Raw genomic sequence first — 24,538 nt, 5'->3', positions numbered from 1 at the left:
GATACAGCCTGGGGCAAGGGGTAGCTGATGTAAAATCAAAAGGATTGGTAACAATTGGCAATGGGAGAATAAAATAGAGATCATTTTACAACTTGGTTTAGAAATTATAGTTAGAAATAAAACTGACATCCCTACTTAATCCTCTTATTCTCCTTTCCAAAGGAGTCTCAGGGTCTCAACAATGCACCCATAATGAAAATCTGGTTCATTAGTCTTAGGGAGTAGAAATTTCCTGAATCCCTTTTAAAATTTCTGTTTTGTGGGGTCAATAATCAGAAAAAAGATGGGATCCATGATTCCTGACATTTGTTCCCAACTGGAGAAAGCCTCTCACATGGTTACCAGGGACTGGAAACAGGAAGAAACAAATCCCCAATCATTGTCCTGTATGGCTAAAACTCCTAAAACTGCTTGGCCACACATTTTGACTATGAACAAAGGGATTCTCTCTCTCTCTCTCTCTCTCTCTCTCTCTCTCTCTCTCTCTCTCTCTCTCTCTCTCTCTCTCTCTCTCTCTCACACACACACACACACACACACACACACACACACACACTCACACACACACATACATTTTGATTCTTACCATTAAAGAATTTTTAACCTAGTTGAAAAACAATTAGCATATGGAAGCATAATTGTGTTAAAATTTCAGGTACAAGATTTTAGGGCTTAGGAAGTTTTTTTGTGTGCTTTTGTTTTGTTTTGTTTTTTAAAGAAAGACACATGCCCTGGACTTTAAAGAATCATACTTTATTTTTTTTTTTTAAATGAGTGTCATCTTATGGTTAGAAGTTCTAAAGGAGATATATGTCTCCAGAAAGATGGGATTTTATGAAAAATGAAATTCTGACCATACATAATGAATAATCTAAATGAGAAATTGATGGAATTACACAAAGAAGTTCTTTCATGTGATCAAATTTTAAAAGATAAGGAGGGGCACATTCCCAAGAATAAATATTAATGTCTGTCAAAAACTCATAAGAAAAGTGTAGACAGTAACACCGTGATTATGTGATGATCAAATGTGATGGACTTGGCCCTTTACCACAATGAGGTGATTCGAGGCAATTCCAATAGACTTGTGATGAAAAGTTCCATCTGCATCTAGAGAAAAGTGTAGAGACTGAATGTGGATCAAAGCAGAGTATTTTCACCTTTTTTGTTGTGATTTATTTGCTTTTTTTTCCCCTTTCTCCTGGATTTTTCCCTTTTGATATGATTTTTCTTGCAAAGCACGATAAATATGGAAATATATTTAGAAGAACTGCACATGTTTAACCTTTGGTGGATTGCTTGCTGCCTTGGGAAGATAGGGAGAAAAATTTGAACTATAAGGTTTTGCAGAAGTGAACATTGAAAACTATCTTTCCATGTATTTGGAAAAGTAAAATATTATTTAAAAAAAGAATGGTGTAGAATGGTAAAGTTTTAAATGTGGGAAGGCTTATATAAAATACTAAATACAATTTCACCTCAATGTATAATGTTTAAATGTTCTTTAATACTAATTATATGCTCAAAGTTCTATTTGAAGCCTCAATGTACTCCAAATTATTTTATGTTTGACCCAAAAGGAACAAAAAGATTAACTGTTTGTAGCAAATAATCTGATGCTAACAGATAGAGAAGGAATACAGAATGACCCAAATCCTATTTTGGTTCTCTCTTTTCCATCCTAAAAAGTGTAAAACTAATGTTGAAAGTCTAAGATGGGTAGGGGGATAGTTAAAAAGCACCCAGCTGTTTTAAATGAGTTCATTACATCACAGAGTATTCAAAGTTCTTGAAGGTCTCTTTTCATAAGGATTGTCAGAAATTTTTGAGAAATCAAGGAGAAATGGAAAAATATACAGATTGTGATGATAAACAAGTCCTGAATTTTCAAAAGGGCAAACATGGACATGAGAAAAACTTTAGATTTTCAAAATTGTAGAATACATTCAAGCTTTAGTTGGACTTGGTGAGAAGGACTGTGGTGAGAGAAAAAAAAAAGAGCTAAAAATTTAGGACCATGGTGAGGAAAAGAAGCCAAAATGTATTTATTTCTGAAGGATAAACCATAACAATCTCATTTCCATTCTTCTATGATAGTGTAGCTGGAAGACTTCATTATCTACAGGGAATCTATCTTCATGTAGCCCAGTGAAGGATACTTCACTGCAACTGATGAGCACTTTCCGTGAGAGTATCTCTCTATTTTATGTCTCACATATTAATATTTAGTGGATGATTGAAGAAAGAAAGATATTAAGACATACATAAGAGACATTATATTTAAGGAAAGCCTTTAAGCCTTCATCTTACTCTACTATTGTTTTGTCTTCACTAGATAAAATTAAATGAGATATTTTATTCTTTATATCTTTTAGTCAGTAGTGTGCGAAAATGGGGTCTTGTATACAGAATTATCTGCATATCTTTGCCTGTTCCTTTTCCATATTTTTATTAAAAGGATCACATAGAATACGATAACATGAAAAGCATTTATTAAGCACTTACAGTGTGCCAAGCACTGTGCTATGAAAACAGTGTAGAGTGTTGTCTTTCATTCTCAAAGAGGACCAAAATGACGTTACAGTATGTCCAGCTGTGGCTGATAATACAAGCTTGGATTGCTCTGCCACAGGTCAAACACAAACACAAATATTTGGGGTAACTTCTCTGATTTTGTTTAGCTTACATTTCTTTTAAGCTAATTCAATTCTGTTTTGCTCACAGAGCACAGCACATTCTTTGATGAGGGCACAGAATGCTGGGTGTCTCCAATATCATAAATTGATTCTAAAGTTGTTAAGAGATATCTTGAGAATGTCCTTATTTTGCTTTTTCTGACCACCTTGGTAGTGCTTACCTTGGGTGAGCTCTCCATAAAATAAAATATTTTTGGCAAGCGTACATTAGAAAAGTGAGACAGTTCCCTCTTTCAAGGTACTCAAATTCTAATTAGGGAAACCAACATATACAGGTGGGTTTTGGGGTCATGGCAGATTGAAAGACTGGGGGTACTGAGAGGGACAGTGGAAGGCAGATGGAAAAGCCTCAGATACTTTGGGAAGTAACAATAGGACAAATAAATAATGGCATTTAGTTGAGTCAAAGTGAGTGTCTACAAACTAGTGAGATCTAAGCAATGCAGATTTTTGTTGGATAAAGGAGTCATACATAGCTCCTCTCTATAAAGTCTGCAGGTGTCACTGGCTCTAACACCTTTGATTCATAGACAATTCTTAAGATTTTTATAGAGATGGGAAATTAGATATATGGTTTAAGGGTTGTTGATTTTATTTTACCATCTCTTTTTGGGATAATGCCATATTTTCCCCATTCTTTTTCTTTATTCTCCACTTTGAAATAATATATGAGGAAGCATAGTTCAATGGAAAGATACATAGTCTCTAAGATGGAAAGACCTATAATCTTCATCCCTCCAATCTATACTAGCCTAGTGATACAGAGCAAATCATTCAATCTTAGTGTCCACAAGCAACTAAGACTATAAAATAGGATCATAGACTTATATCAAGAAGGGACATTAGAGGCCAATAAGACTAAGTCTCTCATTTTTTAGATCTGGAAACTGAGATCATAGTAGTGAAATTATTTGCCCAGAGTCCCATAGCTAATAATTATTTGATGCAGAACTTGAACATTTCTTCAGACTCAAGGAGGGCAATCTATTATGCTACCCACTTGTCCCCAAATGACTACAGATCTGCTTTGTTAAAAAGAGTTTCGTTATCAGGAGTTCCTGTTCCCACGAAATTCTAGGTATGTATAAATGAGTTTGTATGCATATATGTATGTGGATATTTATATATAAAACACATATGTATCTACAAATAAAAATATGAAATACTTTCTAACCCACAAAATTCTACTGTAATTCTCCTTTGTTTTCTGAGGAAGTGGGAGTATGTAGGAGGTTCAGTATAAAAATATTTTGTGTATTATGAGACGGCATGACCTTTTATGTTACTCATTTCTGAATTAGGTTTCAAGCTTTAGGTAAAAACTAAAAGTTTCCATGGAGACATATGGTGATCAGATGTATTGAATATAGGTATATATTTAGTGGCCTTTTCCATTCTTATAAATAGGGAACAATATTGGAGTTATGAATATTCTACAGGAAATTTAAAAAATGTCTCCAATACTCTAGCAAACTTGAACAATTTTTAGAGCCTAGATTGCATTGGATTTGCAAAATTTTAGCATTGGAAGAGACTTTAGCAACCCTATAGTCCAATCCATACATATAAAAGGATTCCCATTATAGCATATGTGACAAGCAATCATACGTTGTCTGCTTAAGGTCATATCCACTCCTTTTTATGGGAGGTCCCCTCATTTAAAGGACAGTTCTAAATGTTAGGAAGCTTTCCCTGACACTAAACCTAAATTTTTCACTTTGAAATTTCTAACCATTGTTCCTGGTTTCTGCCATCTGAGGCCAAACAGAGCAAGTTTTATATCCCTTTAAATTCCAATAGACAACTACCATATGCTGCTCTACCCTTCCACCACAACATTGACTGCTGTAGATCAAACATTTCCAATTTCTTCAAATAATCTTCATATGACATAAACACAAATTCCTTCATAATTCTGGTTACCTTCCTCTTGAAGCTCCTATTTTATCAAGTGCCTCCTAAAATGTGGCTCCTAGAACTTATCAAAATATTTCAATTATTGTTTAACCAAAGGTTAGAGTGTGTATGATTCAATTCTTATTTTTGTAAATTTAGCTTCCCTAATTCAATGCAGGTTTGCATTAAGGTTTTTTTTTTTGTTTGTTTGTTTGTTTTTTGGGGTTTTTTTTGCTTGCTATATTATACTAACTTACATCAAGCTTGTAGTAATTAGAACTCCCAGATTCTTAAAAAAAAAAGTTCTAGGTAAGTGAATTCTGGGAAGATGGAGAAATAGGTCAGAAAGGTTCAGGCTCTCCAAATTTCCCTCCTGGACAGAACAAATTTTCACCTGAAGGTTAACACAGACTGGTAAAGACTTGGGGCAGAAGAGGGACATTTCTGTGATAACCTGAGAAAACCCAAAAAAGACCCTAGGCTAGGATTTACCAATTAGAAGTACAAACACCTCTAGGCTAGCTCCATAGAATTATCAAATGGGTATCCCTTGGTTTGGCTGGAACTTCAGCTGGAAGCACAAAAACTTTCATCTCCTGGATTCTCTATGGAGTCAGGGTTTGAGTCCAGGAAGACTGAGGAAACCTCTAACCCTAACCCTAACCCTAAATTCACCCAGCTATACAGCAATGATGCTGTCTGGGTGAGAAGGAACCAGCACACCTGATGAGAGGAGAAGCAATAGGGCAGAGACACAGCTGTCTGTGGGCACTTGCAGGTGGGAAGTCTTTGGTTTGGGGTTCAGAGGGGAGAGCTGAAGCTAGATACAGCATTCCCCTTTCCATCCCACAATTCCACAATTAGAGGTGCTTACACTAATAGTTTTAATTTAAAAAAAAAAAAAAAAATATATATATATATATATATATATATATATATATATATATATATATATATATATATATATATATATATATATATATATATTAGATTAACTGGAGTGGAATTAGATTTGTAGATTAATGGGAATGTAAAAAAGAGAAAAGGAAAGGGTGGGGGGGAAGATAAGGGAGGGAGGAGTGGAGTAAATAATAGCAAGGCAAGTTAAGGAGCAGAAAGAAAGTAGAAGAGTTAGCAGGAATAGGAAATAAAAGATATAGAAAAATACTAGAGCAAAGATCAGGAGTAGAATTAATTAGGGGGGGGGGAAAGCCAAATAATCATTGATCTTAGACAAAATTAAACTTAAAAATTCAATTAACAGACTTCCGGGCCAAGATGGTGACGAGGATGCACATAGCTGCTTGAGCTCCGTGTTTTCTCCCAGAATTTACTTCATGACAAGCCTCAGAATTAATGCTTGACTGGAAAAGAAACCCACAAATAATCACCAACAGAATACATTCCTGAAATCTGCCAGAAAAGGTCTGTGTTTGCTCAGGGGAGGGGAAGAATAGACTGGACGCAGCCTGTGGGCAAGCAGTGAGAGGGAGGCAGGCAGCTCAGACTGCTCAGACTGGAAGGGGAGGGATGCGATCTCTTCTGTTTCTTCAAAAAGACCTTTAACACAGTGTGGATATTCCATCTTAGCAGCAAGCCAGGATCAGCAGAGAAGGTGTAAACACTGGAGGTAAAGAATAAAACTCCAGAAAGCTAGCGTCTCTCAGGACCTGGCCACCCCCACCCCCACCCGGAGTGACTCAGCACGTTCTTAGAGTCTTAAAGAGCAGACACAGTGAGCAGCCATCCCTGTCCTGTTAGTGCCTCGCAACTGTCTCCCGAAGTCTGTAGAGTAACACCATCCAGCCCCATCCCCCCCCCCAGAAACAGACCAATTGTTTCTCTTGTCAATTTGTTTTCTTCGCTTCCCGCTCTGACAAAATGAACAAAAAATTTAAAAGAGCTCTAACCATTGACAGCTTATGCATGGATAGAGAGAAGACTTCAAACCCTGAAGAGCCTAAAAGCAGACTGTCTCCAGAGGAATCCCCATAAGGGGGATATAATCTGCTCCTCAATACATAAGACTCTCATGGAGGAAATCAAAAAGGCTCTCACAAGAGAACTAGAAGAGAAATGGGAAAAGGAAAGGGAATCTTGGCAAGAGAGTCTGGAGAAGTCATCCAGAGTGGATAAAGAGATCAAATCATTGAGAAATAAAATTAGTGAGTTGGAAAAAGAAAACAGCTCTCTAAAAAATAAAATTGATGAAATGGAAAATAAATTCCATAGAAGATAAAAACTCAATTGGACAATTACAAAAAGATATTTTAAAAGTGAGTGAAGAAAATACATCATTGAAAATTAGACTCGAACAAGTAGAAATGAATGACTCAAGGAGAAACCAAGAAGTAGCCAAGCAAAACCAGAAAAATGAAACAATTAAAAAGAATGTCAAATACCTTATTGGAAAGACAACAGACCTGGAAAACAGATCCAGGAGAGACAATTTGAGAATAATTGGACTCCCTGAAAAATGTGAGGAAAAAAAAGGGCCTGGACACTATTTTCCAGGAAATTATCAAAGAGAACTGCCCGAATGTTTTGGAAACAGAGGGTAAAATAGACATTGAAAAATTCATCAATCACCTCCTGAAAGGGGCCATAAAATCAAAATGCCAGGAAATATAGTGGCCAAGTTTAAGAACCATCAGACAAAGGAAAAAATATTGGAAGCTGCTAGAAAAAAAGCAATTCAGATATGGAAGAGCCACAATAAGGATAACCCAGGACCTAGCAGCATCCACATTAAAGGAACGAGGGGCCTGGAAAATGATATTATGAAAGGCTAAGGAACTTGGTATGTAGCTAAGAATAACTTACCCAACAAAAATGAGCATCCTTTTCCAGAAAAGATGGACATTTAATGAAATAAATGAATTCTATCTATTCTTGATGAAAAAACAGATCTACACAAAATGTTTGATCTTCAAATACAGAACTCAAGAAATTTCTAAAAAGGTAAAAAGAAATCTTGAGAACTATATTTCTGCCATAAAGATATGTAAAGAACACATGTATAATTTGTCCTAGGAACTAGAGGTGGAAAGGAAAATATATCATAAAAAAGGGTAAAGTGGTGGTACTACATCTCATGAAGAGGCAAAGGTAACCTATTATATCTGAGAGAAAGAAAGGAGGGGGATGAACATAATGTGTATCAATAGACATATTCGATTTATGGTGAAACTTCTTCCACTTCATTGAAAAGTGGGAGGGAAGAAGTAAGCTAAGGGGAAGGGAATACAGAAATTGTGAGGATAAGGGGTAAAATAGGGGAAGGAACTTTAAGGTGAGGGAGGGATACTAAAAAGGGAGGACTGTGAAAAACAAGTGGTGCTCACAAGTTTAATACTGGGGAGGGGGGTAAGAGGGGAGGAAAGGAGAAAAGCATAAGCAGGGATTAACCGGATGGCAAGCAATATAGAATTAGTCATTTTAACCATAAATGTGAATGGGGTAAACTCCCCCATAAAGAGAAAGCAGTTAGCAGACTGGATTAAAAAGCCAGAATTCTACTATATGTTGTTTACAGGAAACACACCTGAAACAGGGTGATACATTCAGAATAAAAGTAAAAGAGAGCAGAACTTACTATGCTTCAGGTGAAGCCAAAAAAGCAGGGGTAGCCATCCTCATCTCAGATCAAGCAAAAACAAAAATTGATCTAATTAAAAGAGATAAGGAAGGGCATTATATCTTGCTAAAGAGTAGCATGGATAATGAAGCAGTATCAATATTAAACATCTTCGCACCAAGAGATGCAGCATCTAAATACTTAAAAGAGAAATTAAGAGAGCTGCAAGAAGAAATAGACAGCAAAACTATAATAGTGGGAGATCTCAATCTTGCACTCTCAGAATTAAATAAATCAAACCACAAAATACATAAGAAAGAAGAGGTAAATAGAATACTAGAAAAGTTTGATATGATAGATCTTTGGCGAAAGCTAAATGGAGAAAGAAAGGTGTACACTTTCATCTCAGCAGTTCATGGAACCTATACAAAAATTGATCATATACTAGGACATAAAAACCTCAAAATCAAATGCAGTAAGGCAGAAATAGTAAATGCATCCTTTTCAGACCACAATGCAATGAAAATTACATTCAATAAAAAGCCAGGGGAAAATAGACCAAAAAATAATTGGAACCTAAATAATCTTATACTAAAAAATGATTGGGTAAAACAGCAAATCATAGACATAATTAATAACTTCACCCAAGAAAATGACAATAATGAGACATCATACCAAAATGTGTGGGATACATCCAAAGCAGTAATAAGGAGAAATTTTATATCTCTAAAGCCCTACTTGCATAAAATAGAGAAAGAGAAGGTCAATGAATTGGGCTTACAACTAAAAATTCTAGAAAAGGAACAAATTGAAAACCCCCAGACAAACACGAAACTTGAAATTCTAAAAATAAAAGGTGAGATTAATAAAACTGAAAGTATAAAAAAAAAAACTATTGAATTAATTAATAAAACTAAGAGTTGGTTCTATGAAAAAAAAAATAGACAAACCCTTAGTAAATGTGATTAAAACAAGGAAAGAGGAAAAGCAAACTGTTAATCTTAAAAATGAAAAGGAAGAACTCACCACTAATGAAGAGGAAATTAGAACAATAGTTAGGAGCTACTTTGCTCAACTTTATGCCAATAAATTTGATAACTTAAATGAAATGGAAGAATACCTTCAAAAATATAGCTTGCCCAGATTAACAGAGGAAGAAGTAAATAGTCTAAACAGTCCCATTTCAGAAAAAGAAGTAAAACAAGCTATCAACCAACTCCCTAAGAAAAAATCCCCAGGACCAGATGGATTTACATGTGAATTCTACCAGACATTTAAAGAGCAACTAACTCCAATGCTATATAAACTATTTGGAAAAATAGTATTTGAAGGAATCCTACCAAATTCCTTTTATGACACAGACATGGTACTGATACCTAAACCAAGTAGGCTGAAAACAGAGAAAGAAAACTATAGACCAATCTCCCTAATGAATATTGATGCTAAAATCTTAAATAAAATATTAGCAGAAAGACTACAGAAAATCATCTCCAGGATAATACACTATGACCAAGTGGGATTTATATCAGGAAAGCAGGGCTGGTTCTATATTAGGAAAACTATTAGCATAATCGACTATATCAATAACCAAATTAACAAAAACCATATGATCATCTCAGTAGATTCAGAAAAAACATTTGATAAAATCCAACATCCATTCCTACTAAAAACACTTGAGAGTATAGGAATAAACGGACTATTCCTTAAAATAATAAGGAGCATATATTTAAAACCGTCAGTAAGCATAATATGCAATAGAAATAAACTGCAACCTTTCCCAGTAAGATCAGGAGTGAAACAAGGTTGCCCACTATCACCATTACTATTCAATATAGTACTAGAAACGCTAGCCTTGGCAATAAGAGCTGAAAAAGGAATTAAAGGAATTAGAATAGGAAATGAGGAAATCAAACTATCACTCTTGCAGATGATATGATGGTATACTTAGAGAACCCCAAAGACCCTACTAAAAAGCTATTAGAAATAATTCAGAATTTTAGCAAAGTGCAGGATACAAAATAAATCCACATACTCAGCATTTTTGTATATTACCAGCACAATCCAATAGCAAGAGATACAAAGAGAAATTCCATTCAAAATAACTGTTGATAGTATAAAATATTTGGGAATATATCTACTAAAGGAAAGTCAGGAATTATATGAGCAAAATTACAAAACACTGTCACAAAAATAAAGTCAGATTTAAATAATTGGAAAGACATTAAGTGCTCTTGGATAGGCCGAGGAAATATAATCAAGATGACAATACTCCCTGAATTAATATATTTATTTAGACTCCCAAGAAACTATTTTAATGACCTAGAAAAAATAACAACAAAATTCATATGGAAGAACAAAAGGTTGAGAATTTCAAGGGAAGTAATGAAAAAAAAAAATCAAATAAAGTTGGCCTAGCTGTACCATATCTAGAACCATATTATAAAGCAGCAGTCACCAAAACCATTTGGTATTGGCTAAGAAATACACTAGTTGATCAGTGGAATAGGTTAGGTTCACAGGGCAAGATAGTGAATAAAAATAGCAATCTAGTGTTTGACAAACCCAAAGATCCCAACTTTTGGGATAAGAATTCATTATTAGACAAAAACTGCTGGGAAAACTGGAAATTATTATGGCAGAAACTAGGCATGGACCCACACTTAACACAACATACTAAGATAAGATCAAAATGGGTCCAAGATTTAGGCATAAAGAACGAGATCATAAATAAATTAGAAGAACATAGGATAGTTTACCTCTCAGACTTGTGGAGGAGGAAGGCATTTGTGACCAAAGGAGAACTAGAGATCATTATTGATCACAAAATAGAAAATTTTGATCACATCAAATTAGAAAGCTTTTGTACAAACAAAACTAATGCAAACAAGATTAGAAGGGAAGTAACAAATTGGGAAAACATTTTTACAATTAAAGGTTCTAATAAAGGCCTCATCTCGAAAATATACAGAGAATTGACTCTAATTTATAAGAAATCAAGCCATTCTCCAATTGATAAATGGTCAAAGGATATGAACAGATAATTTTCTGATGATGAAATTGAAACTATTTCCACTCATATGAAAGTGTTCCAAATCACTATTGATCAGAGAATTGCAAATTAAGACAACTCTGAGATAGCACTACATACCTGTCAGATTGGCTAAGATGACAGGAACAAATAATGATGAATGTTGGAGGGGATGTGGGAAAACTGGGACACTGATGCATTGTTGGTGGAGTTGTGAAAGAATCCAACCATTGTGGAGAGCAATCTCGAATTATGCCCAAAAAGTTATCAAACTGCACATGCCCTTTTTTTCTTATTATTAATTTTATAATTATAACATTTTTTACAACATTATTCCTTGTATTCCCTTCTGTTCCGAATTTTCCCCTACTTCCCTCCACCCCCTTCCCTAAATGGCAGGCATTCCCATACATATTAAATATGTTATAGTCTATCCTAGATACAACATATGTGTGCAGAACCGAATTTTGCTGTCGTTGTTGTTGTTGTTGCAAAGGAAGAATTGGATTCGGAAGGTAAAAATAACCTGGGGAGAAAAACAAATAATGCTAACAGTTTACACTCATTTCCCAGTGTTCCTTAGCTCTTCTCTATGTGAAGATATCCACTTCCATCAGAATACATCCTCATACAGTAGCATTGTTGAACTGTATAATGATCTCCTAGTTCTGCTCGTTTCACTCAGCATCAGTTGATGTAAGTCTCTCCAAGCCTCTCTGTATTCATCCTGTTGGTCATTTCTTGCAGAACAATAATATTCCATAACATAATGACATAATTAATGACAATTTTCTGAGTCTAGTTATTCAACCAGTTCTTATTCTCTCTACTGGGAATTAATTGCAATAGGATATTATTTAAGAAGGACTCTGTCACCAGCAACTGAAAGGACTATGATGAATATCAAGAAATGTATTTTGAAGCAAATATTCGTATTTATGATAGATAGTCTAACTTTGGACAGTGCCTTAACAATACTTCTATTTTCCATTTACAATCAAGATCTCATTACATGGTTAAGATTAAGTACTTAAAAATCTTGAATCTGTATTTTAACTTGATAGGTATTGAGTCAGAATTTTCAACCTTTATAAATTGAATGTATTAATATGAATGCAGAACTAAATCCTACCTGGATATCTAGCTTATAGTCACATATACTTGAAATTTGAAGATGAAAATATTGAAGGAAGGAGGATCTGGTAGTGAGTCAGAAATCTTGGATTTTAAAACTTTTTTTTCTCTCTTCCCTTCTGTACCTTTAGACAAATAACTTACTCTCCACTCTCATGAAAATCTGCTTTCCCATTTACAAGGCAAGAATAATTTCACATTTTTAAAAAGAGAGTAGTAGAGTAGGAATAAGTGGAAAAATTCTATAAATGTCTTAGAAAAAATTACACAAAATCATATTGAATAAGTGTCTAGATTCCTTTAGCAGCTGAAATTCCCAAGTTATTACACCCATCTTTCAAATTATTAGGTCTAGGAATCTTTTAGTTTTTCCTAATTTTTCTAATCCTGAACTAAGCTTTTAAAAATTGGTGTTCCATTTATAATGTTTTTCACATCTAATGAGGTGAGGAATTCAAGGCAGGTCCCAAAGTATATTTTCTGTATACTAACATTGGAGTTGCATAAAATTTGACAGTTTCATTGTCACCATTTGGGTTAAATTTTTGTGTGGCTTTCTTTTGCTTCATTTTAATCTTATGCTAGTTTTACTTTGGTAATAACACTGATGGCATCCAAAAGAAAACAGTGAAATTCATTCTCAAAAAATCTGCTATTCTAATAGTATGTATATATGTACATGTGTGTATATTTACTCACATTATGTTATGTGAATACATTATGTACACACATAATATACATATATGATATATCATATACATAGGCAATATAACATAATTTTAATGAAAATTCTCAAAGTGGGAGAAGTGGTATTAATATTCTTTTGTGAACATTAAAATTTAAACACATAAGCTTCCAAAGCTCAGTCAGTCCAGAGTTTGATTTTTAAAAAGAAGTTTTTGATCATTGTAATTAATATTTAACAATCCTTGAATACTCCAAACCAACCAATCAGTCTTAGAAAATGAAAAAAAAAATTATGGACATTTTCAAATATCATGTTAGCTTTGAGTATTTGTTGCCAAATGATAAATATTTGTTGCAAGGTACTTATATTAATCTGACTAATTTTACTGCAAATGTAGCAGTTCTTGAAGAGAGATAGCATATTCTCTTAGAGAGAAGAAACATAGGTTCATATCTCACTTCTGAAACTTTATAGCTGTATGATCCTGGACTCATCCCTCAACCTCTCTGAATCTCAATTTCCTCATCTCTAAAATTGGGTGGTTGTACTAAATCCTCACTAAAGTTCCTTCCAGTTCTAAATCTGAGATTCTATGATTCTCAGATTCTAGGCTACATTAAATACACTACTATTCTTTATTTAACATATATTTTGGGTATTAATTCATCCCTGTAAGTCTATGACCACAAGGCACATCTCAACTGATTAGTGGAATCTGATTGGATACATAACTATAGATAAATTCATTATTCATGACATAGAGGAGAAAAAATAAAAGTGAATATTTTCTTTTTTTGAAATAAGAATCAATAACTAATTCCTATTGATTCTTCCTTCATAAATTTCTTTCATCTCTACTTTACATTCCTGTGGCTAAAATTTCATTTTACTCTACTGTCATCTAATGCCCAGATGAAGGCAGTAGCTTTCTAAATATTTTCCTTAGTTTCAGGCACAATCTAACCTTCTTTAGTTTCATACTCTGTTAACCTGAATGTTTTTTTTAAACATTCCATTGAACTGGCCATTCTTCAGTTGGAAATGCTTTGATGTTTCTCTATTGCTTAACAAATAGTTTCCTGTTTCTCAACCTGGCATTGAAGACCTATTTAAGTTTCCAAAACTATTGTACAATTGTATTATGAACCTATGCATATATTCATTCTTTAAGAACCAATTCAAATGATGGCTCCTCTTCTAAACTTTCACTGATCAACCCAGCAAAAAGTGATCATTTCTTCTTCTTGAATTTCTAAACCACTTTGATTATGTTCAAAATATAGTATGGAGTTAGTAATGTATTTGCGTTATAGTTATTTTTACTCTTTTTTTTTTTTTTTGCTGAGGTAAATGGTGACTTGCCCAGGGTCCCACAGCCAGGAAGTGTTAAGTGTGTCTGAGACCAGATTTGAACTCAGATCCTTGACCACTGGAACTAGAAAACTTTTAAAGAACTAATAATTTTGGAAAGTTCCATTTGTGTATGCTGTATTTCATCACATAGTAGTTTGGGTATTTTTGCATTCAAGTTGCTTATTTAATAATTTGTCAACAATTTTTGACCAAGTCAGACTATAATTATATAATTCTCTCTTCATTATTCAGTCATTCATATATATCAATTTAAGAACAAACAATTTTTAATACATACTGATGAATATGTCTATTGAAATCTCATTCTCTTCTTTCTCTTCGCCAAGTGCCACAAGTTCCTTAAATTTAAGCTTAGGTTTCAAAGGAATGGGGAGAAATATACTCACAAAATCCTGATATTCTTCATCTGAATTTCAGCTAAGAAACAACTTATCATGCCACTGAAGCAAGATATGTCACTATGGAATTTGATTTATTGCATGCTTCAGTTCTTAATGGAACAGAATAAGGCAATCTACCATGATTGTTGCTTCGAGCATAAGGTTAGAGAAGAAGTAATGCAAACAACTTAAAAATGGAGGATGATGGAAAGTATCAGCTTCATTCTTGGCTCCTTGCTGACATCCACCTTGGATCCTCAGGTCACTCTGAGCCAGATCATCTCAATCATCTGGCTCCTTATGTGACATCTGAACAAGCTGAAAAATTATTTTTTTTAAATTGGAAAAATAAGTAGGCATACTGCATCTCCTGTGGAAAATTTGGAAGTGTAGCTTTGTAAATATGAGAAATTCATGAGGTTCAAATGATTTATACCCTACTTCAAGAACATAGGGATTGGGGTAACACAGACCCTTCTTATAACTCATGCTACTCATTGCAAGGTCAGTGGCCAATAAAGACATCATCCACTGTGATTAATCGTGAATGTGTTCCACCCCCAACTCTCCTTTTATCCCAGAGACCTGGATAAATGCTGAAGTGGGACCTTTATTGTTCCAGCTTTCTCCTCCTCAGTCACCTAGCAACACAAAGCAAAGAAGAAATGAACAGACAATATTATTAAGCTGATTGCATCTGCTCTTCTATATAAGATGTCCCTGATATTGAATTTTAGTTCATTGAAGAAAGTTCCACAGAAAGCTTTTAAAATAAATGTCTAAAAACCTGAAGAAAAAAAACAAACAAACTGAATACAACTTTTTATTTTGTACTTGACAGAATCTCAGTGGATAGTGATGTGTTATTTGGCTTTTGATTAGTGAACACCTGATTGTAAGAAGCACTATAGAATTGTGCAACTTACTGGATTTTAGAATCAGAGGATCTGACTTTGAATCTTGCCTTTTTTATTTATTACTTATTTGTTTAGCCCTGTCATTTTACTTCCCTGGACTTCCTTGAGCTTTCCTGCAGCTCTCTAAAATAAGGGTTTCACACTAAATGATCTTAAGGGCCCCATTTTGCTTTTGATCCAGGGATTGTGGTATATTCTGCTACTATGCTGCCTTACTCTCAAAATATCATTAACCACATATATTTAATGACCTGGAATTTCAACTACATGAGAGTATTGCTACTTTTCCCACCTCTACCAATTCGTATCACAGTTTCTATACATGTTGTCATATCCTTCACAAGTTTTATATAGAGAATCGATCTACCTAATGGATTAGAGGTCTTTCTCTTGTTGCTTTCAAAAATTTACTTAGGAGAAAAACTTAGAAAATAAAACACAAATCCCTGTCAGTGGGGGCAGGATTGCTCCTACCCCCCTCCCAATCATACACTTGTGTCCTCACACATGCACATACATATACATATATATATCTGAGAATACTTTGGAAAGTTGATCTGCAGTGATTTACAGAATCTGACCCAAATACTATGAAGGAAGGTGGGAAACAAAATGACAGAAAGAGAAGACAAATGCTTGTCACTCAGGAAGAGCTATAGCCTTTAAGGACCAACTCTCCAAAAAAAGAAAATGTAGGTACATTATACTTTTAATTCTACCCTCATCATTAACATTTTTTTCTTCTTATCCTTAAGTCTAGACAATTAAAAAAAAATCAAGCCCTTATTTGGATCAGTGGATTTCTGAGGTATAAATGCTGAAATTTTAACAATCAGCTCACTTTGTGCTGGCTTCAGCATTCCTGTAAGATCATGCAAAGTGCTGCATAGTCCCTGAAAGAAGGAGAAGGTCATTGGGACAGTTTCACCCTAGCTCCCTTTAGGAGTGGAAAACAGTTTGATCTGGGTGAAACCCTTTATGTCAGAGTCGAGGATCAAAAGTTTTAAATGACTCTGTCAGGCTGGGCTTGTAAACAAAAAGTGCGGTAACATTTATACAGTTCCACCTAGATGGGAGCAAATAAATGAGAAAAAAATTAGAAGCTCCTTTCTCTCCCCCAAATAGGCTAGGAATATGGTGGGTAATGGAAGCAGCAACCACAATATATTACACAGAATTCCTATACAGAGACTCGGCTGGAATGGTAGAATAAAATGCAATTTTCCATATAGAATGAAAGGTTGGAAGATAATGAATGTTTCCCAATTGCATTTGCTAAGGGTAACTGAGTGATTGTCTTTATCTCTTCCCTATACATGCTCAGAAGTAATGATTCTGTATTCAGTACTATCTCTTCCATGAAACCCTCCCCCCCCAAAATAATTCTTATGCTTAAAAATAAAATAAAAAAACATCACAACAAAAGTGTATCCTTCAAGTCATAAAATCTTGGAGAAAGATGAGATTACCAACAATCTCTTAACTTTTCAAGCCAGGGGCATGTCCTTAATCTTCATTTTACTTGAAATTTGCAGCTTTTGATTCTCCTAAAGATCTCTACTTTCCAGAAAATTGCATCTCCTTAGGCATCAGAGACACTGCTCTTTTCCTGTTTCTCTTCTGCTTGTGACTACATTCCTTCCTTATCAACTTCCTAGTTAACATCTTCACTTGGATGGTTTTTCCTAAAAGCTATCACACATCCAAATTTCCCTCTTTATTGACAGCAGCTACCAATGCTACCCACCTTTCAAGCTGAGCCATTCTTAACTCTTTCCTCTCCTTCTTAGAGGAATATTATCCAATATCCACACAAGTCTTTGGCTAAGTCTTTTTATTTCTACTTCCACATCATCTCCTTTATCTGTCCCTCTGTCACCACTTCCATTGCCAGCCACCTTAATTTAGACTCTCAGTATCATTTGCTTGGTTTATTGAAATAGCCTACCAATTAGTCTCTGTAGCTCATCTTTCATGTCATTAAATCCCTTTCCATAAAGCTTCCAAATTTATATTCTTAAAACATTAATCTAACCAAGTCACTTTAACCCTTCACCTTAAAAATAAGAAATATTGACTATTTGCCTCTGTGACATAAGACTTTCAAGGTCCATCACAGTCTACCTCTCCCTAACTGTTCTCATTTCATATTATTAGCTTTTCTGCACTGTCTAAGTGAAATTATCCTCCTACATGACATTCCATAAAAATGGTCCCCTATAATATCTCATTTTCACCTTTTAGAACTCCTTAGATTGCCTCAGAGCATAGCTTAAATACCACCTTTTAGTAAGACCTCATCTTTAACAATCATTTCTTTCTGAAATCATATTGTATCTACTCTGTATGTGTGTATATGTATATTTACTTGTATTTATTTCATATATGTTACATCTCCCAGAAGAATAATCCAGAGCCTAGCAATGCTCTCCACAAACATATTTAATAGTTTCTTGAGTAGAACTGAAATAAACATTATCTAAAATTTAAAAATCTTAATCTATAGATTATATTGAAAGACATAATTTCTAGGAATAAGATGATGAGTTCTATTGTACATTCTCCTAAAATTTGGCCAAATCTGGAGTACTGTGTTCAATTTGGAGTACAACATTTTAGGAAGGATAGTGATAAAACAGCATACATGAATGAGCAACTTGTATGGTTGAGGACTTGCTGAAAAAAACAAACAAACAAACAAACCTGGGATTGTGTAACTTAAAAAAGCAGGAGATTTAGGGGAACATGACAGCATTATTTAAGTATTTGACTATCCATCATATGAAAGAGAGTTTTTTTTTTTAATATAGTAGGAAGAATTAGGAGCAATGAGTAGATCTGGAGGAAATAAATTTAACTTGCCATAAGAAAAATTTATCTAAAATTTAGAGCTATCTCAAAATTTAATGGAGTGCCTTGTTAAATAATTCAAAGCTTCTTAAACTTCATGTAGTTCTGACCCTTTATGGGATCATATAACTGAATGTGGGAGTCAAGATATTATGATTTATTAGTAGTAAATATTTGATCTGTATACCTCCTTTATACACCTACATACCTGGAGTCATGTAAAAATTTCTTGGGTGAAAAGTAGTCCTGAGTGGCAAAAATTTAAGAGGCCCTGAGCTAGTAGAGATCAATAGAGATCTTTAAGCAAAAGCTAGATGGCTACTTATGTGGGTAGAGGGGATTCTTTTACAGGTAAGTTGGATCACATGGCACCTAAGGTCCCTTCTAAATCTGAAATTTAGTTAAAACAGTTATTTGAAAGGCATTAATGGTCAGTTTTGAAAGTCTATCTGGAAGAGTTGAGTTTCAAGGCAAACCTTATATATTTTGAATTGAACTTTGAGAGTGATGCAAAGAGACCTGAACTACAGGCTTTTTAAATTTAGGTCAGGTTGCTAACAGAAGATAAAGTTTCTGCCCAGTGACTTCCTAAGCCACATTAGTAATTAGTAACAAAAGAAATACCATAATCTAGGGGTTATCAATTTGCCTTTTCTCCCAAATCCTATTTAATATAGTAGAGATTTCTTTGACAGTAATTGTCCCTAAAAGGACTGTTGTCTTCTATAAAATGAAATTTTTGTTCAAACTTAACAAAAGTTTGTGATGTCTAACAAATAACAAAAATAATTTCCTTACTAATGAAAAGTTCTTCACTAGAGAAGGACAGATGTTTAAGTATAAATTACTTCTTTTTACATGTATTGTTCTAATGGTATTGGCAAAATTTTTCCTGTTATATAAATTGAGACTCCTAGAACTCTTCTGCTGATTCAATGGATGATGTGTACAGGGGCTCAGAAGCTGGAGTTTATTTTTTTTACTGTATTTAATACCTAATAGAGTAGTTGAAAAAAATTATAAATAGTAATGAATTATATAAAAATGGAATACTACTGTTGTTTTTATAAACAAAAGCATTAGTTGATTAGCCTTATGAATTATGTAAAAGTAGAAACTTTGACTAAGGATTTTTTCTGAATTGGTTTGCAAAAGATAATTTAATTAAATGACAGATTTGCGTCTCTCTCTGAAAGGTAAAATAATGCATTTATATATTCAGAGGTTATCTGGGAAATTCTATTTTAAAAATCCCCCAATCCAAAACTAATCATAATAAGAAAATAACATTTCTCTTTTTCCTTTTTCCTTTTCATCAGATATTTTATTGAGGTCCCAAATTGCTTCCTTTTTTCTAGCTGAAACCTATTTCAAAATTCTCACTAATTTCTTTGTTATATCTAAAACCATTGGTTATAGATCTAGTGTCAAATAAGTCTTTATCCTTTCCTGTAGGCAGCTATCTTCTTGACTGATGTAAGTGAAAAATGAACTGCATCTCTTTTTCCAGTTGAAAATGGACAATTTAGCCACCACATGTCTGCCAATGTACCTCTGTATGAAATGTAATTATATGGGAAATAATAACCTTGCTGCCAAATACTTTTCAGTGCTTTGCTTTGTATAAGAAACAATACATTTTTTGAGTTCCACAAGGCAATAAGATAATGACATTCAAGTCAATCTTTTGCTATTCTCAATCCCTATTTTAGCCTCTTCATCATCTCTAGTTTTCAGAATCTCTTATTTCAATTTAACGAAACTAACATTTGCTATAGACTTTCCCCCTAATTCTTCATCTTTTGGGGGCCAAAATTTATATACTAAAATATCCTAACCCTTCTCAAATTAATAATCACAAATTTATAGAATGGTAGATTGAAAGGCATATAAAGCAAACCTCTCAATTTATAATAGAGGTAACTAAAGCAAGATGTAGGGGCACCTAGATGATGCAATGAATAGAGATTTAGACCTAAAGTTAGGAAGACTTCAAGTGATACAGTTTGGGTATAAGAAATTAGTCATTCTACATATTTTAATTCCTTCAACTATAATCCCTTTTTTGTTTTGTTGTCATTATAATAGAAAACTTCTAAATACTAAAGATTTTTGGTCATATTTGACTTTCTAAGTTAGATTCACTGAAATTATAATCACAACAATAATGATAATGACAACAGTTCAGCCTCTAAGAGTTCATTCACATTTTGTTGGTGGTTGGGCTGATCAGACACTAGTTTGTGGGTACTTCTTTTATGTTTCTCTTTTATACATTCTATGATAGAAAAGTGGCATTTCTTACTCTTTTTAAATGTAAAAGATGAGCTATTTGGCTGATTGCTCAGTTTTGTCTCTTTGAATGGAAATAGTACTTATTATTGATTAAAAACATAATAAAAGGAATAGGGATATATAATTTTCTCTTAAGTGATATAGTCAGATTGTTGAAATGTCAGATGGTGTTTCTATCTTCTTCATTTTCCATTTCTAATACAGAATCAATTAAGAGTAAGCAATTTGAAATAATTCTTGACACAATTCTGTGATCCCCTCTATGATATAGTTAATGTAATTCAGCCAAGTAAATGGATATCCATTTTAATAAGTTTCCTAAATGGTGGGTCCTGCATGTGGCCTTTCATCTTGCACTTTTAAGATTAGACATTAAAGTACATAAGAAGTAAGTGGTGATTTCTGTGGAGCCATACACATACCTGCCTAAGACTGAGGTGAGAGTAGTGCAATGTAGTTCAGACCATGTTGCAGAAAGCCAGCAGCAGCCCTTGAATGTGACTGTATCACAGCTTTTAGAGCTCTCTACCCACTGATAGAAAAGGGGGTTAGCTAGTTGATTTGAAGAAGATTTCAGGTGGTCTTTTGCTGTCACTTGATGTAAAACTCTGTTGCATAGCCTAATTCCAGGTTGCAGTACCAAATCAAGGAGGAAACAGCATACTAGTGCTTGTGGCTGGCTGCAGAGGAGTGGAAAAACTGCTCATATTTCCAGGACTATAGAAAAGTGACTACATCTCTCATAGAATATATTACCCTGAAAAAACTGAAAACTGAAAAACTGACATGTCCCCTTACTAGTTTTGAAAAAGAACTATATAAAAAGCCCTGAAATTTAGTCTAGAACCCCTTCTAATTCAGAAACAGAGCTCAACTTTAATATGAAGTTAAAAGTCAATAAATAGTCTGGAAAAATGAGAAAATGACATAAAAAAGCAAATACAATGGCAAGGAAGATCAAAAGAGAAACACAGAAGAAAATACTTAAATCAAACCATCCATATCCAAAGCCTCAAAGAAAAATGTGAATTAGTAACTGTCCTTTCTTCACACCACCCCCTCCACATACATGCAAAAAAATTCTTGGAAGAGTTCAAAGAGGATTTCAAAAATCAAATAAGAATGGTAGAAAAAAATTGGAAAAAGAAAATTAAATGAGAATGATGCAAGAAAATTATGAAAAGAGAATCAGTAGTTTGGTAAAAGAAAATTGCATAAAATAAAGGAGATAAGATTACATCCAAGAATCACTCAAAGAGCAAAACTGAATCTAGTCTTCCATGGGGAAAAATGGATATTTAATGAAATAGAGCATTTTCAAGTATTCATGATGAAAAGACCTGAATTGACTAGAAAATTTGACTTTCAAATATAAGACTTAAGAGAAGCATAAAAAGGTAAATAGGTAAGGAAAACCACAAGGGATTCAATAAAGTTAAAATTTTATATTCCTGCATGAAAAAGACTTATAATTCCTAAAAACTTTATCACAAGTGGGACAATTGTATAGTTAGACAGAAGGCCAGAGTGTGAATAGCATATGTTGGGATGATCTCTAAAAAAATTAAAATTAAGGGGTGAGAAAATTAAGGGAAGAAAAAGGTAGAATGGGGTAAATTATCATACATGAAAGAAGCTCAAAAAGAAGAGCTGCTACAGTGAAGGGGATAATGTAAGGTTGCAGGAAATGTTTGAACCTTGTTCTCATAAGAATAGATTCAAAGAGGGAATAACATACATAGTCATTTGAGCATAGAAATCTATTTTGTCTTATAGGAAAGTAGAAAGGAGGGGAATAAGAGAGGAGGAGACTGATAGAAGGAAGAGCAGATTGAGAGTTAATGATCACGAGCAAAATATTTTTTAAAAGGGACAGAGTGGAAGGAAATATGGAGAAGGATAAACAGTGGCAAAATCAAATAGATGAAAATACACATTTTGTTATCATAATAATGAATGTGAATGGGATGGACTCACCCATAAAACAGAAACAGATAGTAGAATGGGTTAAAATCCAGAATTCTACTATATGTTATTAATAAGAAACATACTTGAAGCATAGAGACACAGAGTAAAGATAGAATTTATTATGCTTCAACTAAAGTTTAAAAAAAATCAGAAATAGCAATCATAATATCAGAGCAAAAACAAAAATATACCTAATTAAGAGACAAACAGAGAAACTACATTTTGCTAAAAGACACCATAGACAATGAAGTAATATTAATTCTAAACATATAAACACCAAATGATATGGCATCCAGATTCTTAAAAGAAAAGTTAAATGAGTTAGAGGAGGAAATTGACAATAAAAGTATCCTAGTAAGGGACCTCAACTTTCCTCTCTCAGAATTAGATAAATCAAACAAACAAAAAAAAATAAATAAAATAAAAAGAAGTTAAGGAGCTGAATAGAATTTTAGAAAAGTTAACTATAATAGACTTCTGTAGAAAACTGTATGGGAATAGACAGGAATATATGTTTTCCTCAGTGATACATGGCATCTGCACAAAAATTATCTGTATATTAGAGCATTGAAAACTTCATAGCCAAGCACAGAAAAGCAGAAATCTTAAAGATGTCCTTTTTCAGATTACAATGCATTAAAAATTATATTTCACAAAGGACTATGGAAACATAGATTAAAAATAAGTTGGAAACAAAATAATCCTAAAGAATGAAAGTATCAAAGAACAAATCATAGAAAATAGCAGTCATTTCATTAAAGAGAATGACAACGAGATCACATACAAAATTTTGTACAATGAAGCTACAGCAGTATTTAGGGGAAATTTTATATTTCTAAACACTACCATCAATAAAATAGAGAAATACTAGATCAATGAACTGGACATGCAGCTTTAAAAAACTAAAAAAAGAACTAATTAAAATATCCCTAATTAAATACCAAGTGGGAAATCCTGAAAATCAAAGCAGAAATCAACTAAATAGAAAGTAAGAAAAACATTACACTAATAAATACAACTGGGAGTTGCTTTATGGGGAAAAAAAACCCCACCATAAAATAGATAAAACATTGGTTAATTTGATTACAAAGTAAGAAAGAAGAAAAACAGCTTATCAGTATTAAAAATGAAAAGGATAAATCACCATTAATGAAGAGGAAGTTAAGTAATTAAGTAATTATTATCAATTATTTTGTCTAATTTTATGACAGTAAATTTAACCATCTAAATGAAATGAATGATTAATTTATTTCTAAAGCTTTTAATTTTCAAAACACATAATAATTTTATAATAACAGATAATTTTCAGCATTTACTCTTACAAAATCTTGTATTCCAATTTTTTCCTTCCCTTCCCCCCAGCCCCTCCCCTAGATGGCAAGTAATCCAATATGTTAAACATGTGCAATTCTTCTATACATATTTCCACAATTACCATGCTGCACAAGAAAAATCAGATCAAAATGGAAAAAAAATGAGAAAGAAAACAAAATGCAAGCAAACAACACTAAAGAAGGTGAAAATATTACGTTGTGATCTATATTCAGTCCCCACAGTCCTCTCTCTGGGTGAAAATGGCTCTCTTTATTACAAGACCATTGGAATTTACCTGAATCACCTCGCTGTTGAAAAGAGCCAGGTCCATCAGAACTGGTCATTGTATAATCTTGGTTTTGCCATGTACAATGTTCTCTTGGTTCTACTCACTTCACTTGGCATCAGTTCATACAGTTCT

Source organism: Sminthopsis crassicaudata, chromosome 3 (genome assembly GCF_048593235.1).
Source record: "Sminthopsis crassicaudata isolate SCR6 chromosome 3, ASM4859323v1, whole genome shotgun sequence".
Taxonomy (NCBI): Eukaryota; Metazoa; Chordata; class Mammalia; order Dasyuromorphia; family Dasyuridae; genus Sminthopsis; species Sminthopsis crassicaudata.
This window is presented reverse-complemented; position numbering follows the sequence as displayed.